The sequence below is a fragment of the Eumetopias jubatus genome, unplaced genomic scaffold (genome assembly GCF_037043125.1).
Source record: "Eumetopias jubatus isolate StellerSeaLion01/CBP00866 unplaced genomic scaffold, mEumJub1_p1.0 scaffold_4, whole genome shotgun sequence".
Lineage (NCBI taxonomy): Eukaryota > Metazoa > Chordata > Mammalia > Carnivora > Otariidae > Eumetopias > Eumetopias jubatus.
The window spans coordinates 43077134-43091573 of record NW_028274810.1 but is presented as its reverse complement, the minus strand read 5'-3'; the positions used below and the strand labels follow the sequence as shown (position 1 = coordinate 43091573).

The 14440-nt window shown below is 35.8% G+C and overlaps 1 protein-coding gene and 1 pseudogene across 1 annotated transcript in view; one reads left to right on the top strand and one right to left on the bottom strand.

Moving 5' to 3' along the window:
• PIGK (phosphatidylinositol glycan anchor biosynthesis class K) overlaps positions 1 to 14440 on the bottom strand; it is a 109431-nt gene that overhangs the window by 83129 nt on the left and 11862 nt on the right. The gene's annotated exons all lie outside the window — the stretch shown is intronic.
• LOC148164514 (protein tyrosine phosphatase type IVA 1 pseudogene) lies at positions 1500 to 2617 on the top strand (annotated as a pseudogene).

The window sequence follows — 14440 nt, the reverse complement described above, 5'->3', positions numbered from 1 at the left end:
TCTCCTAGTACTTGACCACAACACCTGAACTGCAAATTTTGTCTGAAAAATACATGCAAATATCCACAATATGTCTTCTCTGGTACACTTCCATTCTCAAATAACAAAAAAAATCAAAAGGTCCTCTTAACTTCCTCCGCACATTAAGCAAAAGAATTTAGATATTCTTTTCATCAAGAGGACTTGGATGGCTATGCTTCTTCTGAGGTATCAGTTTTATCATTTATTTTAAAAATCCACTTGCCAAAGGATAAGATATAGAGACCAAACACTGGTGAACAGTATTTTGCCACCACTTTGCCCTTCAATTTGATCATAAGAATCAACTAGAACAAAAATTAAAGAAGAAAAATATAAAATAGAGACTATCACATATAAAAAGAGTAATTAACTGGAAGATAATAATAAATCTCAGTGGAATGTAATGCAACAGTTTGTTTTTTTAAAAGCGATAAAATGGTGTTCATTGTCATGGATTTAACCATTCCATATTAAATTGTACAAGCACTTACTACAATATTTTATCCAAATTATCAAATATAGATTCACATTTCAATAAGATTATTGAAAAATAAGAGAAGTTATAGAAAAATGGAAACAAGGTAAGACTACAGAATGAACCACTGTACTTCATTTCTTGAGAGTAAAAGAGAAAACTGATTTAAATTCAGAAGAGCTATGTCAAGCAATATGGTAGAACTTCCAAAAACAAATTTGAACACAGAATTTTAGTAGACAAGCAAATTAAAAATAAAAGGGGAAGGAAGAATTCTGAGTCAGGAACTTTTAACAGGGACAGTATGGTGGAAACAAATATTTGCTGGGTTGACTTTGTGACAGGCACTGTGCTGCAGTCCTGTCAGATACTTCATTCTCACTAAATCACAACAATCCTGAAGAATACTCTTGTCTTCATTCTAAAGATAAGGAAATTCAGTGAGGTCAAACCACTTGCCCTAAGTTACAAGGCTGGTAAGCAGGGGAGTTGAGGTTTTATTTCCAAGCCCACACATTTTCCATCCATTACTACATTCTTTGGCACAATGGAATACCCTGGCTTTTACTCCACTCCCAAGTAATGAGCAGAGCCAAACAACAACAATAAATCTTTAATAATTTCAATACTCACATCAACAAATATTAAAGGGACATCACTTTTCCTCATAAGAATCACACCTTAGTATTTCTATTTTCCATGGCTCAATGAAATTTATGTTTAAACTTCATAACAAACATTTTTAAAATTTTAAATAAATAATTTAATTACAGAGCTACAGATTTTAAGTCTGTTTTCACCTTTAAAAAAAAAACTGGAAAAAAATCTTCCCCAAATCTTTTTTAAATTACAATAAAAATCTGACTAAAAATGCCGGGGACTGGAATGTTCTGATTTCAACTTTTTTTCAAAACCCAATACTGGCCCAGTGCCCCTAGCAGCTCTTGCACGGCCTCCACCCTGCCACTGGCCACCATGGACGCCCTGTCCTGAGGCTGTAGCCATGGCCACCTGTGTCGCTGCCACCTCAGCACCCACTGTAGCATTAAGCTACAACCTTCAATGAGTGAGTATATTCTTTTCTATCATCACACATGTATGAAGTTTCTAAAGGACAGGAAAGATTACTGCCAAGCACAGCATGACATTTATGAGGGCAAGAGAACTGTAGAAATTCATTAGCTCTCCAAGAAGCCACAGAAGAGCAGTTAGCCTGACCACAGAAGTGTTGAATTGAAATCCGCAAAGCATTTTCCAGTTCTGACCTAGATGGGGTAAGCCTCAGTGCACTACCTTTCCATTTGCTCAATATTAGTGGATTGAAGATTTCCTGCTTCTTGTTAGGAGGTTCATTTCATTTCCCATTACTCCCAACTTCATACTCACAGCACTGAGAATTTCAAGTGGAGGCTGTTGAAGTTTCTTTACATTTCTATATTCAATTTTTAAAATTAGCTCATAACTCTAACGAATATTTTAAACTAAATGAACATGGCTTAATGAACTGCTCAACTCCCATGGAAGTCAACCATAAAAGAATATATTTATTATACACAATCCAACCAATAAGACCTTAAACAAAGTTATTGAGAAACTTAAGAAACAGGGCATTACCACAATAGTAAGAGTATAGGAAGCAACACTGCTCTTATGGAAAAGGAAGGCATCCATGTTCTTGAGTGGCCTTTTGATGAAGTTGTACCACCATCCAACCAGATTACTGATAACTGTTTAAGTTTTGCAAAAATCAAGTTTTGTGAAGAACCTGGTTGTTGCGCTGCTGTTCATTGTGTTGCAGGCCACGGGAGAGCTCCAATGCTTGTGTGCTCAGGAATGAAACATAGAGATGCAGTACAGATTGTAAGACAAAAGCAGCCATGGAGCTTTAACATCAAGTAACTTCTGTATTTAGAGAAGTATCACTATAGAATGTGTCTGTGCTGCAAAAACATCAATGGCCAATAAAACTGGGGTGCCTGACGCTACTGTCTTGGAAGTGGAACTTCAGACAGGACCTAATTTGCTGTGCACATTACCCAAGAAGTTGGCTCGGTGAATAAGTCTAATGAAACTTTTGTAGGAATACTGAAAAGCAGTTTTACCAGGTTACATGCTTCATAGAACCTCTGTTTGGGTTACAGCCAACCTTTCTGGACGCTTAGCAGTTCAGCAGTTCAGCAGTTCAAATCTGCTTATCATTTGTACTAGCCGACCCTTCCTGAAATCATACGGTACTGAGCCTTCAGTCTTTAAATCTTTTCCCATGCCAGAATCTTATCGAAACATAAGAAATATAGACAGATTAGGTACCAAAATACTCAATATAAATAACACTTGTATATTTTTAGTATCATATAGAACTAAAACCTAGGAACTATGAACATGCTAGATTTTATGTGGTTCATTCCTTCAGTCATTTCAAACATTGGAATCAAAGACTATATGGTTATTTGTTTGCTCATTTTATATTTACATTGCCCACAGTCATACTAGTGTATATCAGGCTTATGTAACCATTGATTTTTGTTAGTCAGTATTTAGATATTTGATAATTTATTATATAACTGATCAAAAAGCAATGTGTATTAATGTTAGTTCAACCATATATTTATACTGTCTTGTAATGTGTAGTTACAGCTCCATGGGAGAAATAATTTGTCAGGGTTCACCAGTTTGTAAAAACCTAGTGTGAAAGCCAAACATCTAAATAAATAGTGAAATGCAAAAAAAAAAAAAAAAAGACAGTATCTACTTTCCTAAATAAGAATAATCTATTAAACAAAAATCTTTATTAGTATATGAAAGCTAACATTTGAATATCTATTTTATTAAATATAACAATATAAACAGAATTCAGTGAAATGCAGGAAATTAAGTTAGATTTTATTTGCCCAGGATAAAACCTAAAATATATTTGTTAGAACAAACTCCCTATTAAGGTCTTATTTGATTGTCCTTTGCTTCTAATACAGTGGAGAAAAACTGACATTTTAGGTAAATTAAGTTGTGATTAATAAGGGTTTTACTTTCTAAAATAACATATCTGAATTTCAAGATTGGAAGCCTTGGGCATGGATATAATGTTGAATAAAAGTTAATGGGTGGGTGTTAAGGATTTAATGTCAGGATACCTTTTACTGAATTGAGTAACCTCCCACTTATGCTCAGGTCAAATTCTTGGAAACCATTAATACAAAATTCTGTGAGATATCTTTTCTCCAAAGAAATCAAATTATGTCCACAAATGTTAATTTCACTTACCCTTTTAACAGCTCAGGAAGAGTCAGATATAACGTGACAGAGAATTACATTGTTTTTATCTATTCTCCATTAGAATCCTCAGAACTCTCTTAGAAATACTTATTATTACCACCACTTACAGTGAAATGTCAAGTTGAATCTGACTTATTTTTTGGTCACTCCCATTGCCACCATCCAAACATGTACGTTTTTTCTTGGAGGCTACAGTTTACTCTCCTGCCCTTTTCTCTTCCCTATATCTCCACTTCATTTTAAATTGTACAAATTGTCAAGTGTATTCTATTTTTTTTTAAGATTTTATTTATTTATTTGAGAGAGAGGGGGAATGAGAGATAGAGAGCCCGAGAGGGAAGAGGGTCAGAGGGAGAAGCCGACTCTCCGCCAAGCAGGGAGCCCGATGTGGGACTCGATCCCGGGACTCCAGGATCATGACCTGAGCCAAAGGCAGTCGCTTAACCAACTGAGCCACCCAGGTGCCCGTCAAGTGTATTCTAAACACCATAGGCTCTCAACATATATTTATTGGTTGGAAAAGGGAAAGAGGGAAGATGGAGAAAAGAAGTAAATTAAATTAGTGCATATTCCACCCCACCCCCTACCAGTTGCCTTCCTTCCTATTTATCAGACCAACCTAGCACCCATCCTCAGTCATATAACCTCAAATGCATCAGGCATTTTATTGGTTCCCCCCAATTTTTCAATGTACTTCAGAAAGAATCAGTGTAATAAATGGAAGAGTCAATGCAGATACCTAAGAACCCCCAAATTAATTTTATTCCCTCCCTTCCAGTTTTTACATTTCCCTTCTTTTGGCATATTCCCCTAAATAAAGTCCTTCTGTCTCAAATACAAAAATCTGTCTCGGTTCTAAGTCCCCTCAGTCTATGCTCCCTTTCTCCTTCATTCTCAGTCAAGATCCTCCAGGCACTTTTTCTACTTCCTTGCTTCCCATTAACTCTTCAAACTATTATAATCATAATTTTACTCATCTAATTCATAAGGAATTGAGTGCACCTCTTATGTGGCGCTATTTTCTTGGCCAACTCTTCTTGGGTTTCATGATTCCTCACTTTCCAGTATTCCAAATCTCCTATCTGTCACACCCACTAGGTGTCTTCTTGATAGGATCCATTAAACATTCAAGATGACCACAGTTGGCATCAAATTCAGTTAGAAGGATACAGAACAGGAAACATTTGCCAGTAAGACAGGTAGACCTAAAAGACGGCCCCAAAAGATGCCTATGTCCTAATCCCCAGAAACTGTAAACACATTACCTTTAAAGATAAAAGTGAATTTGCAGATGTGATTAAGTTAGGGATCTTGAGATGAGGAGGTTATCCTGAATTATCTGAGTAAACCCATTGTAACCACTAGGTCCTTATAAGAGAGAGCATCAGAGTCAGAGAAGGTAATGTGACAGCAGAAACAAAGAGGAAGAAAGAAATATGACAACAGAAGAGTCACTGAAGATGTTATGCTGGTAACTTTAAAAATGGAGAATAGGGCCATGAGCCAAGGAAAGCAGGAAGCCTCTAGAAGCTGGAAAAAATAAGGAAATAGATTTTCCCCTAGAGCTTTCAGAAGGAACACAGATCTGACGACACATTTTGGCCATCTGATATCCAAAACTAGTGTGCATTACTTTAATCCACTAAATTTGTGGCTATTTGTTATAGCAACAAAATATAAAAACTGTTAGACATTCCTCTTCCACGGGAGTACCCGCACAACAATCTATAGCAATATACATAACTGTCCAGGACTTTCTCTTTCAAGTCTAAGAGGCTATAGCTAACAGCATGGCATAAGTGTATATGTGTACGTGATCCTCCCAAGCTATCCTTTTTGGTGCTTCAGATTATAACTCAAGGATGAGGCAGTGAGACTTATATGGGTGGGCAGAATATCCACTTTCGTTTAGAAACCTCATGCCCAACTAGAGTCAACCTCTTGTGCAATAACTCCATAGACATACTTTTCAGGGTCCCTCCAAGGAACAAGCCCAGTTACAAGAATCCTCCCACTCAGAGAAGCCCAAACGTATGGGCTTCTCCTCAAGTACTTATGATTTATTTATCCTGGTCCACTTACAATTATCTAATCAGTAAGGGAACAATTTACCAAAAGCAATGTTGCCTACCTTATTAGATATCCAAAAGAACAGAGTTACAAAGTGAACAAAAGTCCATTTTTTTTATATTAGAAAAGGGCTTTGTTAACCCTTTATCCACCCCCTAATAGGTACTCTAGTTAGGCTCTCTTATTTGTAAGGAATCACTAAAGCTAGTTCAAAGAAGGAAGATGAATTAGCATGGCACATAATTCAGTGAAAATTCAAGAATAAAGCCCTACAGAGACCAGAAAGTAGTTTGAGATATCAACAATAAAAACCTGTGAAACATTATGGATGCCAGTGTTTTGTCACTAATGTGACTCGGCTCTTCTGCAAGCATCTGCTTCTTTCTCCTTTTCTTACTAAGAGGCATGTTACTCCTGCCTGGTCTATACAGGCAACTCGTAACTCAAAATGGCTCAACTTACAAACCTATACCCTTTTATGACCTTTCTTATGGTAATTAAGATTGTCACAGTAAAACCAGTATTCAGGATCATTACATTAATGCCAAGTCAGTTGATGCTAGGCCATAATAATAATCAGAAAAATAATCAGAAAAAATGATAATCAGTGCAATAATCAGAAAAAATGATAGGCTGATTCATGAAATTGTGGAATGGTGCAAGGAATTTGGGAATTACTCCCAATCCAATTGATGAACCACCAAAATTCACCCCTTATAGGTCTTCTTTCTCCATCTTATAAACAAGGGCACTAAGGCTGAGAGAGATTAAATAGTTCATCCAAGATAAACAAATTAGCTAGGACTTTTACAGGCCTTTTCCAGGTTTGCTGAAGGCCTGATGATGCAGTAGGAAATAAAACATGTAAGTATACATCTCAAGCACAGCAAGAAATTGCCTAATGGGATGGCAGGCAGTGCTGGTGATTGTTCTGGATCCCTCTGACCTGGCTGGTTTCTCACGCTTTGCAGGTCTTCACAAACTACCAAATTCAGGATCACCACGGTAACAAACAAGTAGAGGAGAGCTGTAGTCACTTCCTCATATTCTTATCTCACATATACTTCGCATTGCTTCTTTGTTGGTTTGGTAGCAATCTGAAGCAAATGCAACATAAGTCATCATTCCTGCCTACTTCTGAAGTTAGATCAGACTTTGTAGTCTGGCCTGACTCTAGAGTTTGTACCGTTTCTTTTTTTTTCTCATCATGCTGTGCATTACATCTCCAGGACTTACTAGTTTTATAACTGGAAGTCTGTACCTTTTTTTTTTTTAAGTAGGCTCCATGCCCACAGTGGAGCCCAATGCGGAGCCCAACATGGAGCCTAATGTGGAGCCCAAACGACCCTGAGATCAAGACCTGAGCTGAGATCAAGAGTCAGACGGCTTAACTAACTGAGCTACCTAGGTGCCCCTGGAAGTTGCACCTTTTAACCACTTTTACCCATTTTCCCCACCTACTACCCCCTGCCTCTGGCAACCACCAATCTGTTCCTTGTATCTATGTTTTTTAGATTCCACATATAAGTGAGATCATACAGTATTTGTTTTCCTCTGCTTTATCTCATTTAGCATAATGCCTTCAAAGGTCCATCCATGTTGTCACAATTAGCAGAATTTCCTTCTTTTATAGCTAAATAATATTCCATTGTACATACATACCACATCTTCTTTATCCATCCATTTATCCATAGACACTTATGTTGTTTCTATGTCTCAGCTACTGTAAATAATACAATAAACATGGGGTTCAGATATCTTTTTGAGTTAGTGTTTTTATTTCCTTAGGATAAATACCCAGATATATAATTGCTAGATCATATGTTAGTCCTACTTTTAACTTTTTGATGAACCTACTTATTGTTTTCCATAGTGGCTGTACTAATTTACATTCCTATCAACAGCGCATGAGAGTACTTTCTCCGTATCCTCACCAGCACTTGTTATTTCTTGTATTTTTGGTAATAGCCATTCTAACAGGCGGGAGGTGATACTGTAGTTTTGATTTGCATTTCCCTGATGATTAGTAATATTAAGAATATTTTCATATAACTATTTGCCATCAGCATGTCTTCTTTGGAAAATGTCTATTCAGATCCTCTGACCATTTTTTAATTGGATTATTTCTTGTTAGTTATATGGGTTCTTTATATATTTGGGGTATTAACCCCTTATCAGATATATGATTTACAGATTATCTTCTCCCATTTCGTAGATTTTTTTTCATTTTGTTGATGGTTTCCTTTGATGTACAGAAGCTTTTTAGTTCAATACAGTCCCACTTTTTAATTTTTGCTTCTGTTGTCAAATTTAAAAAAATCATCACCAAGACTGATGTCAGAATTTACTATGTTTTCTTCTAAAAGTTTTATGGTTTCAGGTTCTCCCATTCAAGTCTTTAATCCATTTTGAGTTGATGCTTATGTACAATCTAAGTTAGCAGTCCAGTTTTGTTCTTTTGCATGTGGCTGTCCAGTTTTCCTAACATCATGTATCGAAGAGACCATCCTTTCACTATTTTATATTCTTCACTTCTTTGTTGTAAATTAACTGACCACATATGTATAGATTTATTCCGGGGCTCTATCTTGTTCCATTGGGCTGTATTTATTCTCATGCCAATACCATAGTGGTTTTGAGTACTATAGTTTTGCACTATAGTTTGAAATCAGGAAGTGTGATGACTCCACCTTTTTTTTCTTTCTCAAGATTGCTTTGTCTATTTGGGGTCTTTTGTGGTTCCATACAAATTTTTGTTTTTTTGTCTGTGAAAAATGCCATTGGAATTTTGATAGGGATTGCACTGAATTTGTAGATTGCTTTGAGTAGTATGGTCATTTTAACAATATTAATTCTTCCAATCCATGAGCACAAAATATCTTTCCATTTATTTGTGTTCTTCAACTTTTTTCATTAATGCCTTATAGTTTTCAGTTTACAGGTCTTCCAACTCCTTGATTAAATTAATTCCTAGGTACTTTATTAATTTTTCGATACAATTGTAAATGGGATTTTCTTAATTTCTCTTTTTGATAGTTTGTTATTAGTGTACAGAAACAATAGATTTTTGTACACTGATTTTATATCCTGCCTCTTTATTGAATTTGTTTATTAGCTCTAAGAGTGTTTTGTTGGAGTCTTTAGGATTTTCTATATATATTGTTATGTCATCTCCAGAGAGTGTTTTACTAACAGCCTGTACTCTTAAATACTGTGCTAATTGCCTCCCATCTAAATTATGATTTTCTTACATTTACACAATCCTTGGAAGCACCTGAACCTTAAATTGGTTTATAACTGACTTCAAAACAAGCATCCAATAAGACTATATTTTTAAAAAAATTTATTTTAGAGAAAGAGAGTGAGAGAGAGAACACATGAGCAGGGGGAAGAACAGAAAGGGAAGGAGAGGGAGGGGAAAAGAATCTCAAGCAGACTCCCCACTGAGCATGGAGCCTGACGCAGGGCTTGATCCCATAACCCTGAGGTCATAACCCGAGCCAAAATCAAGAGTCAGACACTTAATGGACCGAGCCACCAGGTGCTCCAGTACTATTTAACAAGCATCACAAATACTCAGGCAATCAAGGTATTGCACATTCATATAAATACTAGAGACAACCCACACCAATAGGTTCACTTTATTGGAGGTACCAAGGTGAGAATAAAAATAACTTTCTGAGTTATCTTCAAATTGAAATAGATGAATAGCTCCAGAGAAAGCTTATTTCAAAAAAACTCTGAAGATTAGCTATTATAATTTTGGTAAGGTTATTAGATTATTCTTTACATTAGTAAATTAAGTATATTATCATGCAAATATCAGCTTCATAAAGCATATTAACATTTACCTTTATTTTAAATTAATCGCTTTCACTTATCCTTTTTCTTTAATATTTCATTCATTTATGCTGATGAATTGGACAACATGGTAAAATATAATCACTATAACCAGAATTCTAGTATTATGTCTGCCACCACACAATTGTTGACCTTAAATATCACATTATCTCTCAGGAACACATTTTTTTCATGGATAAAATAAAGGTTTCTCTGTATTACTAATTTTGGGGTCTTTAAAGATAATTTTTATCCCCAAATTTTCAAATATGAAAGCTTTTGAAGATTCAAAAAAAGTTTTTGGTTGGGGTGCCTGGGTGGCTCAGTCGGCTAAGCAACTGCCTTCAGCTCAGGTCATGATCTCAGGGTCCTGGGATCGAGCCCCACGTGAGGCTCCCTGCTCAGCAGGGGTCTGCCTCTCCCTCTTCCTCTGACCCTCCCCTCCACTCGTGCTCTTTCTCACTCTCTCAAATAATCTTTTAAAAAAAAGCGTTTATGGTATAAAGATTTGAAAGAAAGAAAACTGTCATTGTTTGCAGATTTTATGGCCACTAAAAAAGAATTTATAGTCAAATTATTAAAATTAATACAGCTCAGCAGGTTGCTAGAACAATATACAAAAGCCAACTGTATGTGCAACAGAAGAAAAGTACTTTTTAAATGGTACATTTACAAGATCAACAACAAAAAAATAAGACAACAAAATTCTACCAAAAATGCTTATGGAGAAAAATTAAAAATTATAAAACTTAGTTGAAAGCTGTTAAACACATAATTACATGGAGATATACCTTATACATACATAAAGATTTAATGCCATAAACAGCCCATTTTAAGTTAATCTAAAATTTACTGCAATGCAAATCAAAATCCCAACAGAGTTTTAAGAATTTGGCAAAGCTGGGCACCTGGGTGGCTCAGTTGGTTAAGCAACTGCCTTCGGCTCCGGTCATGATCCTGGAGTCCCGGGATCGAGTCCCACATTGGGCTCCCTGCCTCAGCAGGGAGTCTGCTTCTCCCTCTGACCCTCTTCCCTCTCGTGCTCTCTATCTCTCATTCTCTCTCTCTCAAATAAATAAATAAAATCTAAAAAAAAAAAAAAAAAAAGAATTTGGCAAAGCTGATTCTAAACTTAATGTGGAAGAAACAAGACCCCAAAATAGCCAAGATGATTCTAAAAAAGAACAAAGTCAAGGAAATCAAGTTACCAGATAAGAAGCTAGTTTCAGTAATAAAAACATTGAGGTACTGATTAGGAAATAAGCATCCCTCGCTTCTTGGACATCCCAAAACCTTCCTATGTATTTACAAATCAATAAAGAAATTACCCCTTTGCTCCATAAAATCCTTCACAGTCTTCTTAGTCTTTCAAGTGGTTTCTAATTATTTAAAGATAAAAGCATGATAGCAGTGGCCAAAATGCTCCTTTTACCCTTGTCACTATTCTCCTCCTTAGAGCACATTTCAACTTCTTAACTATTCTAAGTGTTCCCCTATTCAAGATATTATACACTTCACCGGAACATCATGTGGAGTGGCAGACAGATCAGCTGCCAACGTGAGAATAAAATGACAGACTGTTAAGAATACATAAGTATCTATATTCAAACACTATTATTTATATTTTTACAGAGTATATGAGAAAAAACCACTGGGAAGTGACAGAAGGCAAGAAGCAGAACAATCAAAGGCGTCACTTAATATTATACCTTGACAATAACTTCAATATATTGCAAATTATTTACAAAGCACATTTACTATAGTTCCAGTCCCTTTGTTCATACAAAATTAGACAAAATCATAGAATAAAAATAGTAACAATAAAATTTTGAATATATAATTATAAAATTATATAAATTGAATTGCAATTTAAGCCCTCGGTGACCTCCCTATACAGAGTACTCTATGATGTTCTACACAGTGACACAAAGGAAAGAAAGATATATGGGTGGAAAGGAAGGCATAGAGGATATAAAGTGTTTTAGGTGGGATAAATGGTAAAAAATATATATATATAAATACATAGAAAGAGAAATGAGAGTGACTAAATATTATGTAGTAGGTGCCATAATGGATCTACAAATGAACATAGTAAATTGGAATTAACAAAGGAGTAAAGACTGAAGGCTGGATGAAAATTCTGGATTTTTCAGAAAGGCAACAGAGAGTCACTGCAGGTTCTTGATCGTGGGAGTGAAAACATGAAAGCAGTGTCTGAGAAAGAATTCTAACAGCTGTGTGTAGGATGAGTTGGAGAGAGAAAAAAGACTAGAGACAGGGAATAAACAGCTACAAAGCTGCTGAAGTACAGAAGCATGTATTACAGCTACAAAGCATAATGATGTACAGAAGTATGAAGTGTGTGACACATCAAATAATGAAGACTAAGACAATGCAGAAACTATGGAAAAAATAAGTAAATGAGGAAATAGGAGAGGCATTCCTTGTATTTATTAAATTAAGTACTTTCATAACACCTCAGTACTACATTCAACATGCAGATATAGATCTTTTATTTTTTTTTTAAGATTTTATTTATTTGACAGAGACACAGCAAGAGAAGGAACACAAGCAGGGGGAGTGGGAGAGGGAGAAGTAGGCTTCCTGCTGAGCGGGGAGCCCGATGTGGGGCTCGATCCCAGGACCCTGGGATCATGACGTGAGCCGAAGGCAGATGCTTAAGGACTGAGCCACCCAGGCACCCCTAGACCTTTTAATTTAATAAGGTATAAAATGATCAGTGTGCATAATAATACCAATCTCTATAGGACTGGAATAAGAATAAAATTAAATGTTATTAAAAGAATTCTCTAATTATAAATGTCACATAAATATTAATTGTTGCAATTTCTTAGGGAAGAGATAGTTGTGATATAATGGAAATGCTCCAGCCATAAAGTCCAAAGATCTGAATTCATATTCTGGTTCTATTACATAATGGTAACTTTAGTGGACCTTAAGCAAGTCATTTAACCATTCTGAGTCACTATTTTAATTTTTTTCTCTTCTTCTTTATTCAAGTATAATTAACATACAGTGTTATATTAGTTTCAGTTATACAATATAGTGATTCAATAACTCTATACATTATTCAGTGTTCATCACGTTAAGTGTGCTCTTTAATCCCCTTCACCTATTTTACCTATTGCCCCCACTCACTTCCCCTCTGGTAACCAGAATCTGGTTTTTTGTCTCTTTTATTTGTTCATTTGGTTCTTAAATTCCACATATGAGTGAGATCATATGGCATTTGTTCTACTCTGACTCATTTCACTTAACATTATATCCTCGAGATCTTTCAATGTTCTTGCAAACAGCAAAATTTTATTCTTTTTGATGGCTGAGTAATATTCCGTTGCCTATATACACACCACTTCTTTATCCATTCATCTGTGGATTGACACATGGGCTGCTGCTATATCTTGGCTATTGTAAATGCTGCAATGAACCTCAGGGTGCATACATCTTTCCGAATTAGTGTTTTCATTTTCTTTGGGTAAATACCCAGTAGTGGAATTACCAGATCATATGGTAATTCTATTTTTAGTTTTTCAAGGAACCTCCATACTGTTTTCCACAGTGGCTGCACCAGGTTGCATTCCCACCAATGGGGCACGAAGCTTTTCTCCACATCCTTGTCAACACTTGTTATTTTCCATTTTTTTATTTTAGCCATTGTTACAACTGTGTATCTCACTTGTTGTTTTCATTTGCATTTCCTTGATGATTAGTGAAGTTGAGCATCTTTTCGTGTGTCTGCTGGCTATCTGTATGTCTTCTTTGGAAAAAAGTCCATTCATGTCCTCTGCCCATTTTTAAACTGGATTGTGTGTGTGTGTGTGTGTTGAGTTGTATGTTCTTTATATATTTTGGGTATTAACCCCTTATCAGATACATCATTTGCAAATATCTTCTCCCATTCAGTAGGTTGGCCTTTGGTTTTATTGATGGTTTCCTTCACTGTGCAAAAACTTTTTATTTTGGTATAGTCCCAATAGTTTAATTTTGCTTTTGTTTCCCTTGCCAAAGGAAGCATAAATACAAAAATGTCCCTATGGTTGATGTCAAAGAGATTACTGCCTATGTTTTCTTCTAGGAATTTTATGGTTTCAGGTCTCACATCTAGGTCTCTAACCCATTTTGAGTTTGTTTTTATGTATGGCAAAAGAAAGTGGTACAATTTCATTCTTTTTCATGTAGCTGTCCAGTTTTCCCAACACAATTTGTTGACCTTGATCTTGGGTTTGTGAGCTCAAGCCTCACACTGGGTGTAGAGCTTACTTAAAAAAATAAATAAATAAAAGGAATATAAATAAGCAGTATTCATAAATATTTCCTTTCTAGCCTAGACCAATCAATTCCACTTGGCTAGTAGTTTTTAGCATACTATTCATTCATTCATTCATTCAACTCTGTACAGTATACTAAAGAATGTACTGTGAGGATTACATAGTATGAGAACCAGCACTGAAGAAATTAGATCAATACATACAAAAAAAGTCCCATGACAAAAGTATAAATAAAATATTTATGCAAGAAGGACCAAGAAAGCTCTAGGGAATGTATAAATTGAATCTGGGCGTAGGAAAACTAGATAGAGGGAGGAAGAAAAGAACCATAGGTGGAATGACCAGTGTAAGGCAATGACAGAGGCCAATACAGGAATTTGCAAGAAGGAAGTGGCTGAAGCATAGGGACTGAAATGAAATAATCAGAATGTCAGATTTGGAACCAGACTACAAAAGCCTTGAGTACTAGCAT